Genomic DNA, 19,199 nt, shown 5'->3' with positions numbered 1-19,199 from the left:
TTTTTTCTCCCTTTTGTCTCTTTTTCTTCTTTTCTCCCAGTGACTGTCCTCTAGCCCTCCAAAAAGTATTATGTTTATTTTGAGTCATGGAGACAGAAGCCTGAGGGACAAATGATTGAAGCTGCACATAGGTTATGCATTTTGTGTCTGGTTGGTTGGTGGGGAAAGGCTGCATCTCATCCTGTTGCCTCTTCTCTCTGAAGCCATAGTGAAGAGGCAAACTGATTCAGCCTTTTGGGCCTTGGTGAGAGCAACAGCAGTGCAAGCCAGTCTGTGCTTGTGCTTCCTGAGTATGCCTCAGTATGGCAGATAAAGCTAAGGTTTCATGGGGCAGCACAGTGAAGAGACAAGGTAGAAGTGGTTAGTTACCCTAGGAAAATGGGAGGTAATAGTGTAGGGGTTGTGACATGGCAGAAAATAAAATATATGTATCATACAAGGGATTTGGATCTGAAAGGGCCCAGGCTATTGCAGAACAGAAGACCTTCATCTAAAAAATTTAAGAATCTTTGTCTTATAACAGGTATACTGTTCATTTCTGGTAGTTTTACAGTTCATGGTTCTTTTGCAACACTGTCATTTTAACTTAAGCTCCACTTCTCTCCTCTTGGCCCACAATCAATTATAAGGACCCTAAGATGTCAACTGTGTAAAAAAACAGATTCAGAATTTTAAATAACACAAACTGGCAGAAGCGTTCCTGGTAGGCAATTAAGCCCATGTCAGATTGGACTCCTGACATATTTGCAATTTGGCTCTATTGGTTTAAATAAAGTTGATTGTATTAGAATCATAGAATAGTTTGGGTTGGAAGGGACCTTAAAGATCATCCAATTTCAACCCCTCTGCCATGGGCAGGGACACCTCCCACTAGACCAGGTTGCTCAAAGCCTCATCTGCTAAAGTCATTATAAATTATCTCTGGAGCCTTCTCTTCTCCAGGTTGAATAACCCCACCTCCTTCAGCCTGTCTTCCTAGGAGTGGTGTTCTACATGCCTAACCATTTTCGTGGCCCTCCTCTGGATTCATTCTAATACGTCTGTGTCCTTCTTGTGCTGTGGGCCCCAGAGCTGGGTGCAGGACTCCAGGTGGGGTCTCACAAGAGCAGAGGGGGAGAATCACCTCCCTCAGCCTGCTGGCCACACTTCTTTTGATTCAGCCCAGGATACGGTTGGCTTTCTAGGCTGCAAGTGCACACTGCCGGCTCATGGTGAGCTTCTCACCCACCACTCTCAATCCATTCTCTACCCAGCCTGTATTGGTGCTTGGGATTACCCTTGCCCAGATGCAGGACCTTGCACTTGGCCGTGTTGAACCTCATGAGGTTTGTACAGGCCCACCTCTCAGGCCTGTCCATGACCCTCTGGATGGCATCCCTTCCCTCCAGCATGTTGATGCACCACACAGCTTGGTGTCATCGGGAAACTTGCTGAGGGTGCACTTGGTCCCACTGTCCATGTCACCAACAAAGATGTTATACAGCGCTGGTCCCAATACCAACCCCCTGAGGAACACCACTCGTTATTGATTTCCACCTGGACATTGAACCATTGACCACAACTCTTTGAGTTTGACCATCCAGACAATTTCTTACCCACTGAGTGGTTCGTCTTTCTTATCCATGTCTCCGCAACTTAGAGACAAGGATATCATGGGGGACAGTATCAAATGCTTTGCACAAGTCCAGATAGATGATGTCAGTTGCTCTTCCCCTATCCACAGATGCTGTAGCCCCATTGTAGAAGGCCACCAGATTTGTTAGGCATGATATGCTCTTAGTGAAGCCATGCTGGCTGTCAGCAATCACCTCCTCATTTTCCATGTGCTTTAGCACAGTTTCCAGGAGAATCTGCTCCATGATTTTGCTGGGCACAGAGGTGAGACTGACTGGCCTGTAGTTCTCTGGTCTTCCTTCTTTCCCTTTTTAGAAATGGGGGTAATGTTTCTCCTCTTCCAGTCAGTGGGAAAGATTCCCCTTTCCAGTCAATGGAAAAAATTACTCTTCATTTATATTTCTAAAACCTCCTCCATGTCAGAAGGTCATGAGTGGAAACAGGTGCTGAGTTCTCACCTGTCTGGGTGCTTCAAGAAATTCCTTGCCATTTGATAATTTGTTGTTAGAAACAAACTGTTCCAGTTATCTGTACAGTGCAGTGATTGAAATTCCACTAAAAGAAATTAAATTATCTAAGTTGTTATGGCTAAAGAGGCTGCATGCAAATAATTTGTTTGGTACTGCTTGTTTACACAAATTCATAAACATTACATTTGTCATGCTAGGACCTGTGGGTTTTCAGATCTGCCTTTTAGAGAAAGAAGGTGCATAATCTTGCCTATTTATATATATATATTTTTTTGAGCTCTATAAACAATTCAAAGGGTAGAGAGAAAGAAGAGAAATGAAAACAAGCCAAAAAAGGTATTACAGATAAATGTTACTGTGTTGGTGCAGATAATAACACAGAATACATAACATGGCGGGAAATACTTTATATTTTCTAAAAATTGCATTTCATTTAAACGGTTGCTGTAAGAATGGTGGGATGTCTGTGACTGAGAGTGGTGAGTATTGTCCCATGAGTAGCTGGCAGCTATGAGGGTTTTCCGATGTTTGTTAAGAAGTGACTTAAGGGTAGAGGATTCCCCAGTCACTAGACTTCTCATGATGTTGTCTTGAAATATATTGGAATGAATCCACCAGTAATTAAATGAAATTCAGTACAGAAGCTGTTAAATCCCTCATGTTATATATTTATATGCAATATTTTACTTGCTGACAAAATTAAGGAAACAACTCTGGAAGCCTTAGGTACGCATGCAATGTTTCCTCATAACTAAAATATGGAAACTGTGATAGTTATCCCCATTTCTTATTTTTATAATAGCAGAACACTAGCCTATGTGTTAGGATATTAACAAAGATATAATTCTACATTAAAAGATGAAAATACAAAACTAGGAAAAAGCAGAGCTAATCAGTCTTTTCTTTCTGATAGTGTATTGAAGGCATTGCAACACGGTGGTTTTATCAATAGTTTCACAAAAATGATATTATTTGCCCATTGCTAATAGAAAATACAGTTTGCAATCCTTCTGTACAGTGATGACTATAATACTTATCACTAATATAGATATGTAGCCCTTGCGGACAGCATAACCATAATTCCAGTGATACAAAAGGATGGTGAATGTTTATTGAAAGCATTTTAATATGATCATAAGTAGGTCCACACAGTCATGCATTTCAATTACTTTGATGTTGTGATTTCACATCATAATTACATCCTGACTGGGGTCTTCTAGACAGGCATAATTTTTTCCATTATTATAATTCCATAATCTAGAGGGCCTTAATGTTGTTAAAATACAGAAGTCATGAGACCAGTGCTAGGAGTTATAAGGTGGAATTGGTACACATATTTATTTTTAAGGCATTTTTCTAGACTAGTAAGAAACAACCTAAGAGCACCCTAATTTGTCATTGAAAAAGGACTCACTGTCTCAACAATTGTAAAAACTTATTTCCCATGCCTCATGACACAATGGCTTTACCAGGAAACATGAGCTGATTAAAAGCATGTGGCAATATCCATAAAACCACCCTGTTGCATTTTTTTGGTTTGTTTCCTTTAACTTGCAACATGGCAAATTCCCAAATTCCCTCCATACTGATCATTGTATGAGCTTGAGATTTCGGTTCATTGATCATTGTCAGCACTTCACAGACTGTAAAGTTACATGATGGAAGTTCTGATCAGAATCATGAACCGTTTTCTTGATGCCTTTGGTTTAAATAATAACTGCATGTAATTTTTTTTTGTTGTTGTTCTTTAAATAGATGTTTCCTTAAAACCAAGAATGTTGACTTGCTTAAACTCTTGCAAGGCGATAGTGACTTGTTATTAAGTGTGAGAATATGTTTCCAGATATGTATCTTTCTATCTTGTATATATCTTTAAACATGTATCTTTGGCCCAGAACTGAATACAGTATTCCAGGTATGGCCTCGCCAGCACTGAGTAGACGCTGCTGACTCACACTCAAATTAATGTTCACCAGGACTCCCAGTGTCTTTTCTGCAAAGCTGCTTTCCAGCTGGGTGTACTGGATAGTACAGTAAGAAAAACAGAAATAACCTTTATCTGTAAAACAAGTTTTTAGTCGGTTAAACATACAGACATGGTTTCTTCTATCCAAACAAATCAAGTATCATGTTAAATCATGTTATCATGTTAAATCACTGGGCTGATATTTCAGGTATTGTGAATATGAATAGCAATAAACAGCTTACTTTAGAATTCAAGGGATTTCCTGACAGTCTACATTTAATGTCATTTAATGACTAGATGTATTTTTTTTCTCAGATGTTATCAGAATATAATAATTACATTATGCACAATATTTGCAGGAAGAAGGGCATCAGAGGTTTTAACTCAGTGTACTGAAGTAGTTTTCAGTTTGGGACAACAGGCATGTACCTAACACTTCTGCATTGATTATCAATTTGAATATTAGGCAGATTGATGAAATGCCTTCCACATCTATTGTATACCTCCTGTATATCTACTAAAACCTACTCAACATAATCTAGCACTGTTTCAGACAGTTATTCCTCTTACATGGGAGGAAGTGCCCCCAGAGCACTCAGTAGTTAATGTGAAGTGCTTATAAGCTTTGTTAAGCAATACTAGATTGTTATTGAAAATTGTTTCCTCACAGTTTAAAAGAGTATTTGGCTTTCTATGTCTTTGCTACTTAGTAATGCACTCTAATTTCATTGTCTGATTTTTGTTTTTGTTTGTTTGTTTTTTCACTTATCCTTTGGAACTTATATATATGCATACATATATATATTCACCAACAAATACATTCTGTAGAATTTATTAATGGCAAATACAAGTCCTTCACCTCAGACAGAATGACCCAGTGACTGGTACTGACATGCTACGTACCTCTAAAGAAAAGGGGCTTTTCCTAGCAGAAAACAAATGGGCCATGAATCAGCAGTGCCTTGCAGTGATGAAGGCTAACTGCCTTCTGGACTGCATTGGCAAAACTGTAGACGAGGTGGAAGAGAGAAGTGGTTTTCCCGTCCCAACGCTGATGAGACTTCACATGGGTACTTTGTCCAGCTGTGGGGCTACCTGGTAGAAGAGAGAAACACATTTAAAGCAAGTACACTAATGCACCACTAATGTGTTTAGACAGCTCGAATACATAGCATGAAAAAAGCAGCTAAGGCAACTGGTCTTGCCTAGCTTGGAGAAGAGAGGTCTAAGAGGCAACATGACTGCAGTATTCAGCTATGTAATGGAGGGGGGGCATAGAGAAGGTGGAGTCAAACTTTTCTTAGAGAAACACAGGTCACAAGTTGCAACCAGGGAACTTCTGATCATATATAAGAAAGGAAGTTCATGGGTGGTCAACCCCTGGGAGACGTTGCCCAGGGAAGCTGCAGGATCTACTGGAGATTTTCAAAGAGTTAACTGAAAAAGGCCCTGAGCAATGTAATCTAGATCTGGAGGTAGCCCTGATTTTGGCAGAAGTGTAGACTAGAGCCCTTCAAAGGTCCCTTTCAACTTAAATTTTTCTGATTCTGTAACTAAAAACATAACTGCCTGTAAATGCATCATTACTTACAACACTTTAATCTGTCTATAATAAAAAAGACATTGCAGTTGTTACATTTGACTAAAAATTTAAAGGGAAGATGGTTCTGAACTCATGGGTCATGCACAGGCTTGCTGGTTTATACAAAGAGTAAAGCCTAAGTTCATTTGGGCAAGACCATATAGCTTGAGAAAATTATTTTCTTCCTGAACCTGTATGGGCTTTCTCTGGCTTTGGCAGAAATCTGAAGTGTACAACTGTGAAATGTAAATAAAGGCCTGCAGGAGCTGGGTCTCAAAGGACCATTTTCTAAATATTCCTGCATCTACATGCAAGGTGGAATTCTCCAAAGTGTCTAGGCATCTCACTAAATCCATTGACACCCTGTAAATATCCTTAGAAGAATAAATGTATGTACAGATCTGGAATTGTATAGTTATTCTCAGACTGTGGTTACTCTTTAAAAGGTTTGGATAGGTTTCCTGCATGTAACTTGTTGCTGAATGAGCAAACTTCTGTTTTACAGATGTTTCTCTTGCTGTGGAGATTAGACTAAAATGACCTTCAACTGAAATTTACATTGAGTTTTCTTTGATATTCAGTGCTCGTGGTATTCCTTTGTTTTTCCAATCTGTAGTAGCAGCTATATATTCTCTGTGTAGGCCAGATACCTAGTGACACTGTGATTTGTGGGAGAGGAGAAACCTTTTTGGGCTTGCTAGTCTTGCTTGAGGAATGTAATTTAGCAAGGAAGCTAAAAATATTGACTTTGCTAGATGACAGTTAAGTAAGCATTTTATCACAAGATTTTTCTTTTTTCCAATTATAAATAAATAAATTTTAAAGCTTGAAAAAAAAAATGCATGAAAATTGAATGTATTGATCTTAGTGAACTGATATTACTCCTGTCTGTGAATTCATTAAAACTGTTTTTACCAGCCTCATTTGTGTTAGGTTATGTTACACTTGTTACTTAACTGAAATTCTGTCTTCAGGGCCAAGTCCAGAATTCAATGACCAAACATTATGGAAGTATAATCCTGATTACCTGATTTTGTGTTTTCCATTTCTTAAAATTCAGACATACAGGTTTTCTGGCTGAATATGAGAGGGCAATTCTTTACTGTGAGGGTGACAGAGCACTGGAGTAGAGTGCCCAGAAAGATTGTGGAGTCTCCTTCTCTGGAGATGTTCAAAACCCACCTGGATGTCATCCTGCACAATGTGCTCTAGGTGATCCTGCTCAGCAGTGGGGTTGGACTAGATAATCTTCAGAGGTCCCTTCCAACCTCGTCCATTTTGTGATTCTGTGATAATGATATATTTCAAAAAACACCTTCTTCAAGTATCATGGTTTTCTCTTGTCTACTCAGTTCTATTCCAATGACAGTTTTGACAACACTTTTTCTCCATGTGGAAGACAGGAAGGCTTATTTGGTGTTTATTTATTAAAGAGCCTGAGTTCTCCTTACATAGAAGTTAGCAGAACTCATTCCTGCTGCTGTAAGTAGGAAACTGCGTATAGTATTGTTCTCTCTTATTGTTAAATATTATTATAGGTTGGTATATACAGGTGAGAGTTATTTTGTGTTCCTGCACAGAACACAGTAGGAGAAGGTAAGTGAGCGTCTTCTGGTTATATATCAGTTTGTAGCAAGCTACCAGATTGATGTAATACCAGATGATATAACAGACTGCAAATGATGCAAAGTAAAGGAAAACCAGACTTTGCTACTCTATATTTTACTGTTGTGTGCAGCTACTAGATGTTCTCCTATTGAGTTGAAACTTCCAGGGGAATTCCTTTAGTTTTATTATGGAGAACATGTTAAAAATATTGTTATAATTTAAAAAAAAATAAATTTTAGGCTTCAGGGATAAAGGAAGAGATTCAGTTCTATTATTATTGTTATTATTATTATTATTACTACTTACTGTGGACTCTTTGCCATGGTATAAATTTTATTGAAGGTCACACTGATGTCAAAATCTTAGGTATTTATATGTGGTTCCAAAAATTGCTGTACTCACAAGAAACGCATCTAGGTTAAGAATAGTTATTGTAACTATTGTAGACCTTTGAGCATGAGGAATCTCACTGAAATAACAGCGAGAGTCCATTGCACTTACAGTTAATAGTAGTAATAAATCTTTACAGCAATAGAAATATTTGAAAATAGACCAGCAGTCATAGAAATGTGCACTAAATATTCCAGAGGAAGGTGAAAACTGGCTTGTAGGATTAATGCCTTATTTCTTCAGAAGAAGATGTGAGAAATACAAATGCCATCATGCATGCTGTTGACCTCTGGTACAGTTCAGTTCCCTTACAATGTCATTATTGAAGTACTTCTACCCCCGCGCCTTTTCTGCTTGCCTTCCAAACACAATTTTTTGAGGGAGAAAAATTAAGAGACCCATCTTTATCTGTTCTAACCAGCTATATTATTTGGACTACTGGGGATGATGTTTGTATAAGTTTTACTTTTCTGAGGGGAAAGCAGGCACAGTGAAGAGTATGTAGTGCGGTTGTTGTCTGTTAGGAACAAGGCTAAACACGTATTACATGGAATATTATGGTGTGGTGGTTTTACCGTGCTAGGCAGCTGAACACCACAACCGCTCTCTCACTCCCCCTCTTTAGATGAGGAGGGGAAGAAGTAAAAGAAAGAACAACTCATGGGTTGAGATAAGGATGATTTAATTAAAGGAAAAAACAAATAATTATTAAGGAATTATTATTATTAATTAAACAATTTAACTAAACAATTTAACTAAACAATTAACAATTTAACTAAAGGGGAAAAAAAAGGGAAAGGGGAAAAGGGAGGGGGAAAGGGAAAACTAAACAAAACAAGTAAAGGTTATGTGGAAGTGCAGAGGAAAGAAATTAGTCTCTACTTCCCACAAATGAGTGATGCTTGACCATGGCCTTGAAGCAGGGCCTCAACGCACGTAGCCGGTGTTCGGGAGGAAGACAGATGTTTTCACAACGAGAGCCCACCCCACCCTTCTTCTTCCTTTTTCCACCTTTTATTGCTGAGTGTGACATCTTATGGTACGGAATATCCCTTTTGTTGGTTTAGCTCAGCTGCCCTGGTGATGTTTCTTTTCTCACATCTTTGCCTACCCCCTAGGAGGGTTAGAGAGAGTCCTGATGCTGTGCCAGCACTGCTCAGCAGCAGACACAACACTGGTGTGATACCATTGCTGTTTTAGCTACGAGTGCAGAGCACAGCACTGTATGGGCTGCTGCAGGGAAAGTTAACATCCCAGCCTGACCCAGTACACATGGGCTGGTCACAAGACAGGTGAAGGAACGCAGGTTTGAAACATTAACGAAATGCAGCATATTCAGTTCTTAGAGTGGTTGCGGGTTCCTGCTATACGCCAGCAATTTAAGGTGGGTCACAACTGCCCTCCTTTTCTGAGTGTGATTATCTCATTCCCAAACCACCTTGCTGAAGACTATGCTAATAGGGAGAACAACAGCACCATGTCAGCCATTTTTAAAGCTGAATGCAACTTTACTGAGGACTACAAACTGCTGGATAACATCAATTTACATATGCACTCTTCTCTTTTAAGAGGTTCTCCATTTAGCAAGGGGTTAAATACAGTGTATCATTGGCTCAATAACCAGTTTCATTTTTGCAGATTCAACCTGAGTAACAAATCCAATAAAAGCCAATTTAAAGTGACTGCATTGCAGAGCCTTTGTGCAATGCATTTCAGTACAGCCAAATGCTGTTTTGACTGACTTGTCTTTTAAGAGCTCTATAAGTAAAATAATACTTTTTTTTTTTTTTTTTTAATTTAATTAAAAGGGCATGACTATGCTTGCATAGCTTGGAATAGTGCCAAAGAGATAAACCACTGTACTTACAGCTAGCGAAGTAGAAGGCCACATTTTGAACCATAAATTTGTGGCTATAATATAGTATTTCTTTAAGGTTCAAACTGTGCTTGCTTCAGCTGAATTCAATGAGTACAGTCGATATTGGAAAACTTTCTGTTATTTAAATTATGAAAATAACAGCCTGCAATTAGGATATTGTATGTACTTGTGAAGATTGTATGACTAGCAATTAAAATACTTCTGTATTTAACTGGTCTGTTACAAACATGCTTCAGCAACATGTGCAAATGTGCCTGTACTGTCTATTTGCACATATAAATAAAGCTAAATAATTATGGGCTTGCAGTTATCTTGAAATCTTTGTCTCAACAATTGATTGTGTCTAAAATAGTTATTAATTACTGGACTGCTTTTTTGGGCACTGCAGGTTATTTTCTGTCTCTGCCTGTCCAATCACAGATCTGTGATGTTACCATTCATGTCACACACAGATTTATAATCATACAAAAATGTCCAAAGGAAGGAAATGCCTCCCAAAGGAAAAGTCTGAAGGCCATGGTGATTTTGCACATTTAATTTAACTGTTACCACGACTTTTTCTTCCCTTCCTCAACTGCTCTACCATCTCTGGGTGATTATATATCATTTCTTAAATCAACATGTCAAATCCAGTCTTTTAATTAAACTGAACATTTTAAGTATGTTAGTGCTCTTTCATCAAGGTTCCTGTTTGGTTAAATCTGCAGCACAGTTAAGTTATGACCCACAAGCTTTCATTTATTGAGATGTATAACCATTTATGTATTTGTAGCTCTGAATTTCACATCTTGTATAAAAGTTTAATCTGTGAAGTAAAGAGGACATATTTCTTCTTGCTGAGGAGCTCATATTTTCACAAAGAAGTTGTTAATGAACTTCTATTAAGATATAGAACAAATATAATCTAATGACTTAAAGGTTGGATTTGGTGGACATGGCTTAGTGGGTGACATTGGTAGGAGGATGGTGGTTGGACCAGATGATCCTGGAGGTCTTTTCCAACCCTAGTGATTCTATGACTCTGTCACAGCTGGATAAATTTCTTCCAATGCATTTTATCCATGGATTTAATCAGTGAAGGATTTTAGAACCTTTCCAAAATTCTTGCTGGTCATTTTATCTTATACTATCAGTATTGAAAACTGTTGGAAGCCAATTGTATAATGAGACATATAAGATTTGAAGTAACTACTTATCTCAGAGCTTTAGCTTGTTTATGTGAATGTCACTGATGAAAAGTACTGGAGTACTTTTCATCTACTGTGACTGAATTTTACTGCAGACATAATTCTTTCCTTGTGGGTACCTCTGTTCTCACTGTCTGCACCTGTTTCCCCTGCTTGAAAGAGTAGTTGGCTTTGTTTTAAATATCTGGAATATTACTACTTTCATAGCCATTTGCAGCAATAAAGCTCTTCTCTTTCATGCCACATACCAGGCTCATGGAATTGTTCACCAGTTCTCTTAAACTGATGGCCCTTTTTACCAACATCAACTGCTCTTTGTCCCAGTTAGTGAGAAATAAATTTGAGAGTTTTCAATGGCACATTACATAGATCAAGTTGGTCTTGCTTTTTTTTTCTTTTTTTTTTTTTTTTAACAAGAAATCTTTTCTTAAGGTAAATGTGATAGAAATTAGTTTATGAGGCTGTTTCTCTCTATCAAGTTTTTTTTTTTTTTTTCTTTTCTTTTTCCTCCCACGATGATAGTTAGGAGAGTAGTATAAACTATGAAAGTTACGAAAATGGTGTTGACATCAGCTTTATATCCATAGTGTTGATGATCAGCATTCCCATGGATAAGTAGGTGCGGTCAGGTTGCAAACTTCAAGTGATGTCATCTGGATAGATATCGTTTGTTGTATACTCGTTAGCAGCAGAGAGCCTCACATGAACTTGAGAGAGTACGTATATAACGTGACACATGGCCATCCATTGTGCTGACGCATCTCCTACAGCATCTGACAACAGATATGGTCTTCCTTATCTCTCAATCAAAGTTATATGATTGAAAAAGGAAATTCCCTTAGCTAACACTCCCACTTCTTTCTGCTTTCCAACTTCTGAGGAAAGCTTTTGTGTGGCATTTGTGAGACCTACTCATTTTAACAGTGCACAAATATTTTCCTAATCTGCTAGAATTCAGTGAAATTCAAGGTTAGTTTTGAAGCTGCCATGAGCAAGTCTTTTTAAGTAGAGATTATGGACTGACGGACACAATCATCTAAACAATTTTCCTTTTAAACAGTATAACTCTGCTTACTGGCAATATTGTATATACATAATTAAAAAGCCTTTTCAGCATCACTGCAGGTATATTGGCATTCCACAGAGGATTATTATGATATATTATTTCTCATTCTGACATTGGATTAATTAATTTATTTCACTGACTGTACATGAGAAAGCAGAAAGTGGTTTGATCACGAGCAAAGGGAATTCCCTTTTTTGCTAATATGTTAGTTGTGTTCTAGGTGAAGGAGATTTTGTCCCTTGTCAGATGCTCTGGTAGATGTTTCAGGAACTTGCTAATTTGGTAACAGTGAGTTTAAATTTAATCCAAGTTCCTGATCATTTTAAGATTAATCCAATGTCTTTTGTTGTTGATTGTTTGTTTTGTTGCTTGGTTTGGATTTTTTTTGTTAAGCCAGTGTAAATCAGATATTTTGAATGAGGGATTTTTTTTTGGTTGGTTGTTTTTTTGTTGTTGTTGTTGTTTCTTTGTTTTTGTTTTGTTTTTGTTTTTCAGCTTATTTTTCTTCCCCCCATGTTTTCACTTCTTAGGAAAAAAAGTGCTAACAGTTGCTGCATAGGTGAAGGGAAATAAAAAAGATATTTACTCCCATTTACAAGGAAAATATTTTGCATAGGGGTGGAATATAATTGCAATAAGGAGAGTTAATGGCTGATTAGACACTGAAGAAATAACTGGCAATTAGCTTTAATGTTGTACAGATACTTTTGCTAGGAGCGTAGTTTTACTGATTAGTTGTTAGTAACACGTACATTGATTTGTTGTGTTGAATTGATCTGTTATTTATGTAGATATATATACTTTGGGCTTTTTGTTTTCAGTTCACCACTAATTATTAATTAGTGGTATTCATGAGCTCCACTCTGTTTTGAGCCAGAAGCAGGATTAGGCAAATAAGAAATTAACATTCAGGCAATAAATCTTTTAGCCGAAATGAAGTTTTGATACAAAATAAGATAATGTAGTTGATTGTGAGGGCAATTTAAAACCTTTAGTGAATTTTTTTTTTTTTTGGAAATTTAATTAATCCTAACAGATTGTGCAGCAAGTGCAATGCACCATTCAATCATAAGCAGCATTTATAATCATTCTGATTCTCAGGATTGCCATGGAAGTGTGTTTCAAATTTCAAAGTCACAGTAATTTCTAGTGTGGCAGTGTCAATTCAGAGCTGGGTGAAGAGTGCATTGAAGTTAGCATCTAAATCAGAGAGGAGCAAAATCTGGAGGAACCTCCACTGTTGCAGTGGAAGACAACCAGGAATTAGGGGTATTAGAACAGCTTAGCTGGGTGTGTTTTATCTGAGCCTTGTCTGTTAAGATTTTCTCCCTAATGCCACAGGGAACTATTGGATCAAAGGAGAAGATAGTATGAAAATCGTATGTTCATCCAGGAAATCTGTCAACAGCTTCACGTCATCACCTGGGTTTTTGATAAAACTTTGTATATTGCATATTGGTAATAGCCATCTTTTAAAAATGCTCCATATATGGGAAGAAAAATGCCACATATTGGCTGTTTTTTATAGTTACTATGTTGCTAAATTTAAGTGCAGATCAATTATTTATGTTGTGAGTATCAGGAAAAGAGTGCGTTGTTTTTTTAATCTATAATACATTATTGATTTAGCTAGCCAAGCAATAGTAGCATAAAATAACAGTGTGCTGCATTTTGCTGCAATAACCAACCACTACCAGTACTCAGTTTGTAAATGATCCTAGTGAAGAAAATGCAGTAACTCTGATCTACTTTCTATTCTGAGAAATCTTTCACAGAATAGATAAAATTATATTACCACCTCATAGTAGTTTGTATTTTTTTTAAGAATCAGTCATTGGCACAATAACATCCATAAACAGAACTTAACAATTAATATCATAAAGAAATTTGTGCAAATAATTTGTTTTGTACATTTGATTTGCATGAGTGATATTTCTGGAATAGCACTGGAAAAGCTTTAGTAAAATCTTTCCAGCTATGGATTTTCATCTCTGTAATTCCCCCCAAGGTGAATACATGCTGGAGTAGATTCACGATTTGGAAATGTATACAAGTTGTTTTCCTGGGCAAACTGTGTGTCTGTGTGTCTGTGTCTGTGTCTGTGTCCATGTGTATATATGTGGAGAGGACAGAATTGTCCTCACTTCTCCCTTCCTCCTAAGAAAAAAAAAAAAATGTTTTCTGGTCTCAGCCTTGAACTTTGTAAGTGCACAGTAGGGTGATGATTTTGGGTAGCCATGCTGCAAGACCCGGCAGCATATTTTAGTTTCTGTGTTTAAAATAGAAAACACAACACAACACATTACAACACATTACAATACAATACAATACAATACAGTACAATACAATACAATACAATAGTTCAGTTTGAAGGGGACTTCAAAAGTCATCTAGTCCATCTACCTGGCATCTTCAAAGAAAATCAAAAGTTAAAGCATATTATTGAGATTGCAGTCCAAATGTCTCATGAACACTGACAGGCATCTCAGTGCCTCTCTAGGAAGCGCATTCTTGTTTTACCACAACCATTTACCAAAAACTTAGGTTTTTGATCTAAAATTTTATATCATCAAATTTTGTCTTGTATTATGTCCTTTCTGTCCTATGACTATACCTTGAGACACATTCACTTATATCTGGTTGCCTTTCATATATTTGGAGGTTCCCTAGTGTGTTCTACATCTACTTCCTTTTCTGAATTCAGTTCTCTGGCAAATTTGGACTTGATCCTTTTGAAAAGGAAAAAATATGGAAACCACGTTAGTTTTTGTTTGTTTATTTTTGTTTCTTTTAATTTCCATTTAATATTTCGTATATTTTCACTGTTTTATATGTGTTCTATTTGTGTTTTACTGTTCAAGCATTCATGATGCTTCTCTTATTCTCTCTTTAAAGGTACAGTACTTGGGTACCTCATGACAGTTTTCCTCTGATTATTTCAATCATCAGTTTATGCCTGTCACAGCATTATGTGTGCTTTGAGTTTTCTGGTTTGCTGATCACTTTTTTTTCTTTTTTTTTCTTTTTTTTCTTTTTTTTTCTTTTTTTTTTTTTCCCATAATACCTTAGAGACTGCAAATAACTGAAATTAGAACTGTTCTGTTACTTGTTCTTTCATTTTCCCACCTACACTGATTAACTGACTGTGATCTTTCTTTTGCTCAGCCTTGCTTTCAGTCCCATTTTCCTGACTTTCATGGTTGACTTCCTCTATCAAATACTGCAGTTCATCAGTATTGTCTGAGAACAGGATCATTTTGTTTCGGAACCAGACATGGATCACTTGATTACTGTTTATGTGAAGTTTCTGGTTTGGTACCAGATTGAGTGTCTTCAGATGTTTTGTAGGTATCTTTAAAAGTTGTGTAAGGAGGTAGTCTGTGCTTGTTTTCTTCTTTCTGTTGATGCAGTAGATGGACTATTTGTTGTATTTGTTGTACTATTGGATAGACTTGAGCTATGAAATATATACTATTTGTTTTTTATAGCCTATATATCAGAGCATTTCTCTGAGTATTTCCTGTGTAAATACTAGGAAAACAGACTTTTAGAAGTTAATAATTTTAAAAATTGGTTTGGATTGAAATAATGGTTCTAAGTTATCTTCTTCACAGAAAACATTGACATTTCTCTATTACTCAGAATGTTTCAGATGAGGACATGAGGTTGTCCTTTTTTATTTTTATTTTTTTTTATGTCCCTGGCATTCAACATCTTCCTTCCTCTCAGTGAGTATAAAATTTCTTTAATTGTCACAGAGATAAATTGTCCTTTTTTATTGACTGTGAAGGATATCCATATTGTCTTCTGAAAAAAAAAAATGGGGAAAAAGAAAAGAGCTAAATGATCTGTCTTGCAAAGACTTTCCACTTAGGAAGTAATTATTACTATTAGAGAAATAATCATACAGGTCACTCAGTTGCAGATCACACCCCAAAGTCCAAGAATCACTAAAGTGTGATTGGCACTGTATAAACTTTTGTATTGAGACTGAAGAGCTTCAACATTCATTTTATAATATATCTTTCATATGTTTAAACAGACAAATCCTGTTACCATGATCATTATTAAAATAATTCTAATAATTTAATGGTAAGAAAGAACTGACTGTTTGCAGACACGTATTAAGAAGAATAACGAAAATATTCAAAATGAAATTGTAATTGAGCATCTGCACTACACACTATGAAACTGCAGATTGAAGTCTGTCTGCAGGTATCTGGAAAGGAAATGCAGAAGGAGTGGATTAGTCTGCAGAGCAGTAACAGACCAAGAGCCTGATATCACAGAATCACAGAATGGTTGAGATTGGAAAGGACCTCTGAAGATCGTCTAGTCCAACCCCCTTGCCAAACAGGGTCGCCTACAGCACATTGCACAGGATGGCATCCAGGCAGGTTTTGGATATCTCCAGAGAAGGAGACTCTACAACCTCTCTGGGCAACCTGTTCCAGAGATCTGTCACCATCACAGTAAAGAAGTGCCCTCTCAGTATGTTCTGGCGTTTGGAGATTTTCATACATTGCATACTATTAGGTTAAAAAAAATCATCTAGCATCTGAAGTTAGGACACAAAATGATTGCTATGGGACACAGCTAGCTCTTGGATAAAGGAAATTATGTCTATAGAAGTTTTGAACTTGCAAAGGCTTGTGCAAATTTTTCATTTTATTTAATGTGGTCTGCTAGCTCATTTGTTTGAAAGAAGTGCTTATCGTCTTCGTCAAATGGCCGAACAGTTAATGTTTTACTCCTTTAATCATTTAGATCTACACTTTATAAAAGTACCATTCCATAAACATATACCTTGCTATTCCACTACTTCAAGCATTGTTTAGATAAAAGAAGAATTTATTATTATTGTTATTTTGGATCTTCCTTAGGTTGACATTTATAATATTTTCCAAATATAAAAAAATCCTTTAATCTCATTTTTTGGAGTTATTCTTTTCATGTGAGTACTTTTTCTAGTTCTGTGAAATGTGTTCCTCACTCAGACAAATGACCTAAACAACAAAATAGAAAAAAAGAAAAACAACTTCTTCGGACTAGTTAGATATCTGCTTTATCATAGGTGTGTTAATGCAGAAGATGAACATCAGTGAGTCCCATAGCCTGAGTCTTTTCGTTGCAAGGAAGTCTTACTTTACTTTTATGGGTTTCTTTTCCTTCCGCGAAGCATATGTACAGACTCTTTTTTTCAGGACGGTTTGTCTACCATTTAAATACTAGAATGTGAATTGCAACAGGTGGTTCCAGGTAATAATGTTATGACAATACAAAGAGTAAAATACCGTTTAACAGCTGAATCGTGGTGACTGGTCATGCATGGATTCCAGGCCCATTGCTTTAAATTGACCATAACTAGAGGCTGGACACTGAGGGATTTGTGGGTTGGCTGCTTTGTTAGTTTTAACTGTTGACAGAAACTTGAAAGATGCTGTATGCACAACCTTTTAAAAAAATTCTTGCCACGTGGTAGCCAAAATTTGTACAAGGTGTCAACCAATTCCACTCTCAAGTCCTGTCAGCTGTCATAAGCAAAATGAATGATCATACTAAGTAATTTCTTTTAATAGATGTTTGCTTCATTGTCCCTTCTAACAACCAGTATCTTAGAATAAAAATTGAAGTATTTTTAGAAAAGTTTATGCATGGGCAGTTAGCTGTTATGTTGAAAGACAGCTCCTCATCTGAAGAGGAAACACTTGTGCATTGTACATTTGTACAATGGAAAAAATCATTGAAGTATGTAGAAGCTACATTGTGGAAGGAGGATACAGGTTTTTACAACTTGGTAAAAGAACAAGAGAGGAGAATATATACTTTAGAATGGGATAAGTTTCTTTTCAGCCAAATAGCCAAATGGCTGTTCTCAGCAGCTTTCAATCATCTTTTTTGCTGAGATTACTCATTGCTCATGGGGGAAATCAAAGACACCTGTTACAGATAGCATGTGTCTCTGTATTTTAAACTAAACTTTTTTTTTTTTAATGTTTCTGTGATCACGCTGGATGTGAAAATAATGTGTGCCTTGTGATGTGTGAGCTAATTTCTTTAGACACACCTTTATTTTAGTATGGTTTATATTAAAGAAAAAGAAAAGCAGCTAGTTTGTAATCAGTAGTAGTTGCTGAAAAACGGATGACCACCCTCAAGCTGACATGCCACATTAAAATCTATGTTTGTGTATGTATACCCATACAATTACTGTTTTAGTCACCAGTGATAAAGGTAATGAGAAAGGGAGCAAGGTGTGACCAACAAGAGGCTATTTAATTTTTATGTATTTAGAATTACTATTTTTAAAATGTGCAAAATACAATATGTGATTTATGAAAGGTAAACAAATTAATTAATTTATTAATAACATTTTCCTTATGGGATTTATGTTCTAACTAGTGGCATGACATGATAAGAGCTACAAAGTTTGGTAAGGAGGGGATGATGAAGGGTAGATGAAAGGAGAAGGTTCAGGTTCGTTATTAGGAAAAGATTCTTCATCAAGAGGGTGGTGGGGCACTGGAACAGGCTCCCCAGGGCAGTGGTCACAGCACTAAGTCTGCCGGAGTTCCAGAGTGTCTGGACAATGCTTTCAGAGAAAAGGTCTGATTTTTGGGTGGTCCTGTGTGGAGCCAGAAGTTGTACTTGATGATCCTTGTGAGTCCCTTCCAAATCAGGATATTCCTTGGTTCTGTGGTTCTATGTTAGATAGGAGACAAATATTATTTATTAACTGCTATATTTTGAATGTTATTCAGGAGAATTTTGTAGGTATAAGAAAAGCTGAAGCACAGTACAATGACCAAAAGACTTTTAATCACAAAGAAAGGTTAATATTTTTAAACCCTCAAGACTTAGAAACTTTGTTAATTGCTCAGAGTGTTTTCATATTTCTATACATCATGAGGAATGTAGGTACTTGGTAAATTAAGGTTCTGTGCATAAAATATTTCAGAGATATCAAAGTATAAGAATATCAAAACATTTTTTTGGCCTTCTGTGAGTATTTCTAAAATTAGATTGTTGACTGGGAGAGCCCAATGACTTTCATGTGTGTCACGTATAATAGTAAAAAATTTCATTTTAAGAGTTTGTATCAGCCGTTTCAGTTGTCTTTCTGAAATTGATCTGTTGTCACTGCAGCTGTTGAACTATTTCTGCTAAGTTCTTTCAACTAATATTGACAAGTAAGTGCCAGCTCTACTGGGTGTAATTTCAAAACTGCTTGTGAGTACTGGCCTACCTGAAGTGTGGTACGGTAGTCCTGCCCACAGGAGAAATCTTACAGCAGTTGAGTGATTATGTCAAAGATGACTAAGCTTTGTATCTTTAGGACTGGAAAATGTAAAAACTGCATGTACAGTCAGTAATAACCCAAGTATTGTGTTTAAAATTTCGAATCAGAATAAAGCAACTATCTGATAAAGGTCTGCT

General features: G+C 36.7%; 1 protein-coding gene across 7 annotated transcripts in view; it reads left to right on the top strand.

Annotated features, from left to right (window-relative positions):
- Positions 1 to 19,199, top strand: part of SV2C (synaptic vesicle glycoprotein 2C) — a 112,534-nt gene that overhangs the window by 28,178 nt on the left and 65,157 nt on the right. The window lies entirely within an intron of this gene.

Source organism: Anser cygnoides, chromosome Z (genome assembly GCF_040182565.1).
Source record: "Anser cygnoides isolate HZ-2024a breed goose chromosome Z, Taihu_goose_T2T_genome, whole genome shotgun sequence".
NCBI classification, from domain to species: Eukaryota; Metazoa; Chordata; class Aves; order Anseriformes; family Anatidae; genus Anser; species Anser cygnoides.
This window is presented reverse-complemented; position numbering and strand designations above follow the sequence as displayed.